The 7,273-nt window shown below is 38.3% G+C and overlaps 1 non-coding gene across 1 annotated transcript; it reads right to left on the bottom strand.

Moving 5' to 3' along the window:
- Nucleotides 1–346: 346 nt before the first annotated feature.
- LOC111724368 lies at nt 347–485 on the bottom strand. The gene has a single exon (XR_002772671.1). It is a non-coding gene; the product is annotated as a U4 spliceosomal RNA (small nuclear RNA).
- Nucleotides 486–7,273: the final 6,788 nt, after the last annotated feature.

Raw genomic sequence — 7,273 nt, 5'->3', positions numbered from 1 at the left:
GTGCTTTGGTTTCATAATTTTATTGGTTTGTCTGCTGTGTTCAGTTTACTGTTAAGCCCATCCAATGAAAATTTTAATTTTTTTTTTTAGTTTCCAATTTAAGTTTTTTTTTTATTAAGTCATATATACACATAGATCATGAACACATTTATGCATATGTAGGGTACAATGTGTTGATTTTTAATAAAATTTGGAGTGCTTGTATCAAACTAATTAATATAGCTTTTACCTCATTTACTTGATTATTGTGTTAAGACATTTATGTTCTATACTTGATAGATTTGACTTGCACCCTTTCAGATTAGTGTTTTTCATTATGACACTTCCCTTTAAAAAAAAAATTCAGTCTCCATAGAGGCTGTCAAAAGTTGCAATGCTGATTGTATTGCAAGTCTTCATGGTAGGGTACTAGGGAAATTTTCAATTAGCAATAATCATGCCTTGGTTAAATCTCACTGACTACAATATTGCCACTGTGCAAAGCTACCATTGAGTATTAAATTTCTACTTCTCTGCTGAAAATCTCAAATCTGTTCATCCATTATCTCTTTTCCTATAAATTCTCTAACACATTTTAAAGCTATTTTAAAATCACTTTCATAGGTGTCAATTGTACATCTGCTTCTATATATTTTTTGTTTTGAGACATAGCCTCATTCTTTCACCCTGGGTAGAATGCTGTGGTGTCATCAAAGCTCACAGCAATCTCAAACTCTTGGGCTCAAGTGACGCTCCTGCCTCAGACTCCCAAGTAGCTGCCATGATGCCTGGCTACTATGTATTTTCTATTGATTATGGTATAGGTCACAATTTTTTTTCCATCAGGATACTGACACAAAAGGATCACAAGTTGTCTTTGTATGCCTGGTGATTTTTTATTCTGTACTAAAATTTGGGGATAGCTATGAAGACTATGGATTGTTTTTCTCTTAATACATTACACCTCCACAGCTGATCACCTCCCTACATTGACCACCTCCTTAAATTGCCCTAATTTTCATAGACCAGACATGCACATGTACATATCAGTATGGTAGGCATGTAAAATCAGAAAAGTACTTCCTTACGTTGACCATTTCCCTATGTTGACCCGTTTGTTATAGTCCCTGGGGTGTACAGAAGTTCTACTGTAATGATTTCAGATTTTTTTTTTTTTTTTTACTGTTCTAGGCTTTGAATTATTTTTAGAAGTAATGCTTTCAAATACAATGTCCAACACACAATAAAATATAATCAGGTCTCAAAGAAACAGGAGACCAAGAAAAACAGTGTAAATAGAATTATACACACAGGTAGTTCAGATAATGAAATCAGCAGATACAGACTATAAAACTGCTATGACTAGTATGCTCAAGGAGATCAAAACAAAACAATTTCAGTAAAGGATTGGAAAAAGCAGAAAGCAATATTGCAGATTTGAAAAGGAAACAAGCTAAAATTCAAAAACTAAAAACGTGCCAGACATGGTGGCTCACACCTGTAATCCCAGCACTCTAGGAGGCCAAGGTGGGTGGATTTGTCTGAGCTCAGGAGTTGAAGACCAGCCTGAGCAAGAGCGAGGCTTGTCTCTAAAAACAGCCAAGCATTGTGGTGGGTGCCTGTAGTCACAACTAATTAGGAAACTGAGGCAAGAGAATCAATCACTCAAGCCCAAGAGTTTGAGGTTGCTGTGAACTATGACGCCATGGTGCTCTACCAAAGGTAACAAAGTGTAACTCTGTCCCCTCCCCCAAAAAAGAACTAAAAAAAATACAATAACCAAAATTAAAAACAATGTACTAATAAATAAATGGAATGTATTTATTTTTGAGACAGAGCCTCACTCTGTCACCTTCAGCTGTGGCATCAGAGTTCACAGCAACTTCAAACTCCTGGACCCAAGCAATCCCCTTACCTCAGCCTCCCAAGTAGTTGGGACTATAGGCATTTGGCCATAACACCTGGCTATCATTATTATTTTTTTTATTGTTGGGGATTCATTGAAGGTACAAGAAACCAGGTTACATTGATTGCATTTGTTAGGTAGAGTCCCTCTTACAATTGTGTCTTGCCCCCAAAACGTGTGGCACACACCAAGACTCCACCCCCCTCCCTCCTTCTCTTTCTCTGCTCTTCCTTTCCCCCATCCCTCCCTCCCTTCTCTCTCTGCTCTCCCCTTCCCCCTACTCCTACCGTGTCATTAATTGTCCTCATATCAAACTTGAGTACATAGGATTCATGCTTCTCCATTCTTGTGATGCTTTACTAAAAATAATGTGTTCCATTTCCATCCAGTTAATATAAATGATGTAAAGTCTCTATTTTTTAAAAATGGCTGAGTAGCTTGTTAATCCATTCCTGGGTTGGTGGGCATTTAGGCTGTTTCCACATTTGGCGATTGTAAATTGAGCTGCAATAAACAGTCTAGTGAAAATGTCCTTATGATAAAAGGATTTTTTTCCTTCTGGGTAGATGCCCAGTAATGGGACTGCAGGATCAAATGGGAGGTCTAGCTTGAGTTCTTTGAGGTTTCTCCATACCTCCTTCCAAAAAGGTTCTATTAGTTTGCAGTCCCACCAGCAGTGTAAAAGTGTTCCCTTTTCTCCACATCCACACAAGCATCTGCAGTTTTGAGATTTTGTGATGTGGGCCATTCTCACCGGGGTTAGATGGTATCTCAGGGTGGTTTTGATTTGTATTTCTCTAATAATTAGGAATGATGAGCATTTTTTCATATGTTTGTTAGCCATTCATCTGTCTTCTTTAGAGAAGTTTCGGTTCATGTCTATTACCCATGGATTTATGGGATTGTTGGCTTTTTTCATGTGGATTAATTTGAGTTCTCTAAATATCCTAGTTATTAAGCTTTTGTCTGATTCAAAATATGCAAATATCCTTTCCCACTGTATAGGCTGTCTATTTGCTTTGGTTGTTGTCGCCTTAGCTATAAAGAAGCTTTTCAGTTTAATTAAGTCTCATTTGTTTATTTTTGTTGTTGCAATTGCCACAGCAGTCTTCTTCATGAAGTCTTTATCAAGGCCAATATCTTCCAGTGTTTTTCCTATGCTTTGAGGATTTTTATAGTTTCATGCCTTAAATTTAAGTCCTTTATCCATCTTGAATCAATTTTTGTGAGTGAAGAAAGGTGTGGATCCAGTTTCAGTCTTTTCCATGTGTCTTTTACAGTCTTTTACAGTTCTCCCACCACCATTTATTGAATATGGGGTCTTTCCCCAAAGGTATGTTCTTGTTTGGTTTATCAAAGATGAGGTGGTGGTAAGATGTTACTTTCATTTCCTGGTTTTCTATTCAATTCCAAATGTCCATGTCTCTATTTTTATGCCAGTACCATGCTGTCTTGACCACTATGGCTTTGTAGTACAGCCTAGTATCTGGTATGATGATGCCCCCAGCTTTGTTTTTATTACTAAGAATTGCCTTAGCTATACGGGGTTTTTTTTTGGTTCCATACAAAACGCAGAATCATTTTTTCCAAATCTTGAAAGTACAATGTTGGTATTTTAATAGGGAAGGCATTAAATCGGTAGATTACTTTGGGAAGTATAGACATTTTAACAATGTTGATTCTTCCCAGCCATGAGCATGGTTATGTTCTTCCATTTGTTAAAATCCTCTGCTATTTCCTTTCTTAGGGTTTCATAATTTTCTTTATAGAGGTCCTTCCCTTCTTTTGTTAGGTATATTCCTAGGTATTTAATTTTCTTTGAAGCTATGGTGAAAGGAGTTGTGCCCTTAGCCTCTCATCTTGACTGTTATTGCCATATGCAAAGGCTACTGACTTGTGGACACTGATTTTATATTCTGAGACATTATTGTATTTTTTGATGACTTCCAGGAGTCTTGTGGTTGAGTCTTTGGGGTTCTCTAAGATCATACCATCAGCAAAGAGGGAGAGTTTGATCTCTTCTGCTCCCATTTGGATGCCCTTTATCTCCTTGTCTTGCCTAATTGTATTGGCTAGAACTTCCAGCACTATGTTGAATAGTAATGGTGACAGAGGACAACCTTGGCTAGTTCTAGTTCTAAGAGGAAAAGTTTTCAGTTTTACTCTATTCAGTAAAATATTAGCTATGGGTTTGTCATAGATAGCTTCGATCAGTTTAAGAAATGTGCCACATATACCCATACACTTCAGTGTTCTAATTAGAAAAGGATGCTGGATTTTACCGAATATTTTTTCTCCATCTATTGAGAGGATCACATGGTCTTTGTTTTTGCTTCTGTTAATATGGTGGATAATGTTTATGGACTTGCGTATCCATACCAAGTTTAATATCCATTAAACCAGCCTTTCATCCCTGGGATGAAATCTACTTGATCATGATGTATGACTTTTTTGATGATAAGCTATAATCTATTGGCTAGGATTTTGTTGAGAATTTTTGCATCTACATTCTTTAGTGAAATTGGTCTGAAATTCTTTTTAGTTGGGTCTTTTCCTGGTTTTGGTATCAGGGTTATGTCCGCTTTGTAGAATGTGTTGGGGAAGATTCCTTCCTCCTCAATTTTTTGGAATAATTTCTGTAGTATGGGAATAAGCTCTTCCGTGAAGGCTTGATAGAATTCTGGTGTGAAGGCATCCGGACCAGGGCATTTTTTGGTTGGAAGACTTTTTTATTGTTTCTTTAATCTTAGTGCTTGAAATTGGTCTGTTCAGGAGCTCTATTTCTTCCTGGCTAAGTCTACGGAGAGGATGTGATTCCTTCACATTGTCAAATTTCTGGGCATAGAGTTTCTGGTAGTATTTGGAGATGATCTCTTGTATCTCTGGGGCATCAGTTGTTATTTCCCCTTTATACATTTTTTTTTTTTTTGAGACAGAGCCTCAAGCTGTTACCCTGGGTAGAGTGCCGTGGCCTCACAGCTCACAGCAACCTCCAACTCTGTGCTCAAGCAAGTCTCCTGCCTCCGCCTCCTAAGTAGCTGGGACCACAGGCACCCACCACAACGCCCGGCCTGTTTTTGGTTGCAGTCATCATTGTTGTTTGGCGGGTCCGGGCTGGGGATTCGAACCCGCCACCTTAGGTGTATGTGGCTGGCACCTTAGCCACCTGAGCCACAGGCACCGAGCCCCCTTTATCATTTCTGATTGAGGTTACTAGAGATTTTACTTTTCTATTTCTAGTTAGTCTGGCCAAAGGTTTATCTATTTATTTTTTCAAAAAAAAAAAAAACCCTCCTTGTTTCATTAATTTTCTGAATGATTCTTTTGTTTTCAATTTCATTGATCTGATTTAATTTTGGATATTTCTTTTCTTCTGCTGGGTTTAGGCTTAGATTGTTCTTCTTTTGCCAATTCCCGAAGATGGCTTGTCAGTTTGTTGATGTGCTGTTTTTCGAATGTAGGCATCTACAGCAATAAATTTTCCTCTCACAACTGCTTTTGCAGTATCCCACAGGTTTTGGTAGCTTGTGTCTTCATTGTTGTGCTCAAGGAAGTTAATGATTTCCTCTTTTATTTCTTCCTGCACCCAACTGTCATTCAATTAGAGGTTGTTTAATTTCCATGCCTTTGTGTGGGGTTTAATGTTTTTTGTTGGAGTTGAGTTCCACCTTTAGTGCTTTGTGGTCTGAGAAGATACAAGGTAAAATTTCAATTCTTTTGATTCTATTGAGGTTTGTGTACTAGGATATGATCAAGTTTGGAGAATGTTCCATGGGATGATAAGAATGTATATTATTATTATTTTTTTTTTGAGACAGAGCCTCAAGCTGTCCCCCTGGGTAGAATGCCATGGCATCACAGCTCACAGTAACCTCCAACTCCTGGGCTCAAGTGAGTCTCCTGCCTCAGCCTCCCAAGTAGCTGGGACCACAGGTACCCGCCACAATGCCCGGCTATTTTTTTGGTTGCAGCCATCATTGTTGTTTGGTGGGCCCAGGCTGGATTCAAACCCACTACCTTAGGTGTATGTGGCTGGTGCCTTTGCCACTTGAGCCATAGGCGCTGAGCCAAGAATGTATGTTCTTTTTTTTTTTCCCTCCCCAGTTTTTGGCCAGGGCTGGGCTTGAACCCACCACCTCCAGCATATAGGGCTGGTGCCCTACCCCTTTGAGCCACAGGCACCACCCAGAATGTATATTCTTTATGTTTGGGAAGGAATGTTCTATATGCGGCTATCAAGCACAGTTGTTCTAGGGTCTTGTTTAAGTCCCTTATATCTTTGTTTAATTTCTGTTTAGAAGATCTGTCCAGATCTGTAAAAGAAGTGTTAAAGTCCCTTGTTATAGGATATAATATTGCTCAGACTGAGTAAGGTCTGTTTCAAGAATCTGGGAGCAGGGCGGCAGGTTCGAACAAGGTCCCAGCCAAAAACTGCAAAGAAAAAAAAAAAGAAGAAGAAGAATCTGGGAGCATTTAAGTTAGGTGCATAAATATTTAGAATTGAAACATCTTCTTATTGTATTTTTCCTTTGACCAATATAAAGTGACTATCTTTGTCTTTTTTTACTTTATTTGCTTTAAATCCACATATATCTGAAAATAAGATTGCAACTCCTCTTTTCTTCTGAATTCTGTTTGCCTAAAAATTGTCTTCCAACCCTTAACTCAGAGTTTTAATTTGTCTTTTAAAGCTAGGTGTGTTTCCTGCAGACAGCAAATGGATGGCTTATGTTTTTTAATACAGTCAGCCAATCTATGCCTCTTCAGTGGGGAATTCAAGCCAATTATTTATTGAAATAATTGGTAAGTGTGGTAGTGTTCTATTCGTTTTATTTTGTGAGAGTCCCTTGCTTAGAATTATCTTTTGCATCATTGTGGAAGTTAGGTCCTGTCCTTTCATTCCTGAGTTTGTACTTTGCTGTTGATATATTATGATGGTCAGTGCGTAGAATAGGTTGAAGTATTTCCTACAGAGCTGGTCTTGTTGTGGCAAATTTCCTCAATGTTTGTATATCAATAAACGATTTGATTTCTCCATCAATTTTAAAGCTTAGTTTAGCAGGATATAGAATTCTGGGCAGGAAATTGTTCTGTTTAAGTAGATTAAAGGTAGATAACCATTGTCTTCTTGCTTGAAAAGTTTCATTAGAGTAGTCTGCAGTCACCCTGATGGATTTGCCCCTCTAGGTCAACTGGCACTTACTCCTGGCAGCTTGAAGAATCTTTTCTTTTGTCTTGACTTTGGACAGGTTCATTGCAATGTGTCTTCAAGAAGCTCTGTTAAGAGTTAAGGCAACCTGGGGCCCGACATCCCTCTGAAAGGAGTCTGTCAGAATCCTTGGTGATATTTGGGAAATTTTCATTTATAATATTCTCTAGTATGGCTTC

Source organism: Otolemur garnettii, unplaced genomic scaffold (assembly GCF_000181295.1).
Source record: "Otolemur garnettii isolate 467f Iridium unplaced genomic scaffold, OtoGar3 scaffold00022, whole genome shotgun sequence".
In the NCBI taxonomy this organism is placed as follows: Eukaryota; Metazoa; Chordata; class Mammalia; order Primates; family Galagidae; genus Otolemur; species Otolemur garnettii.
Note: the sequence above shows the minus strand (reverse complement) of the source record. Positions and strands in the feature narration are given on the sequence as shown.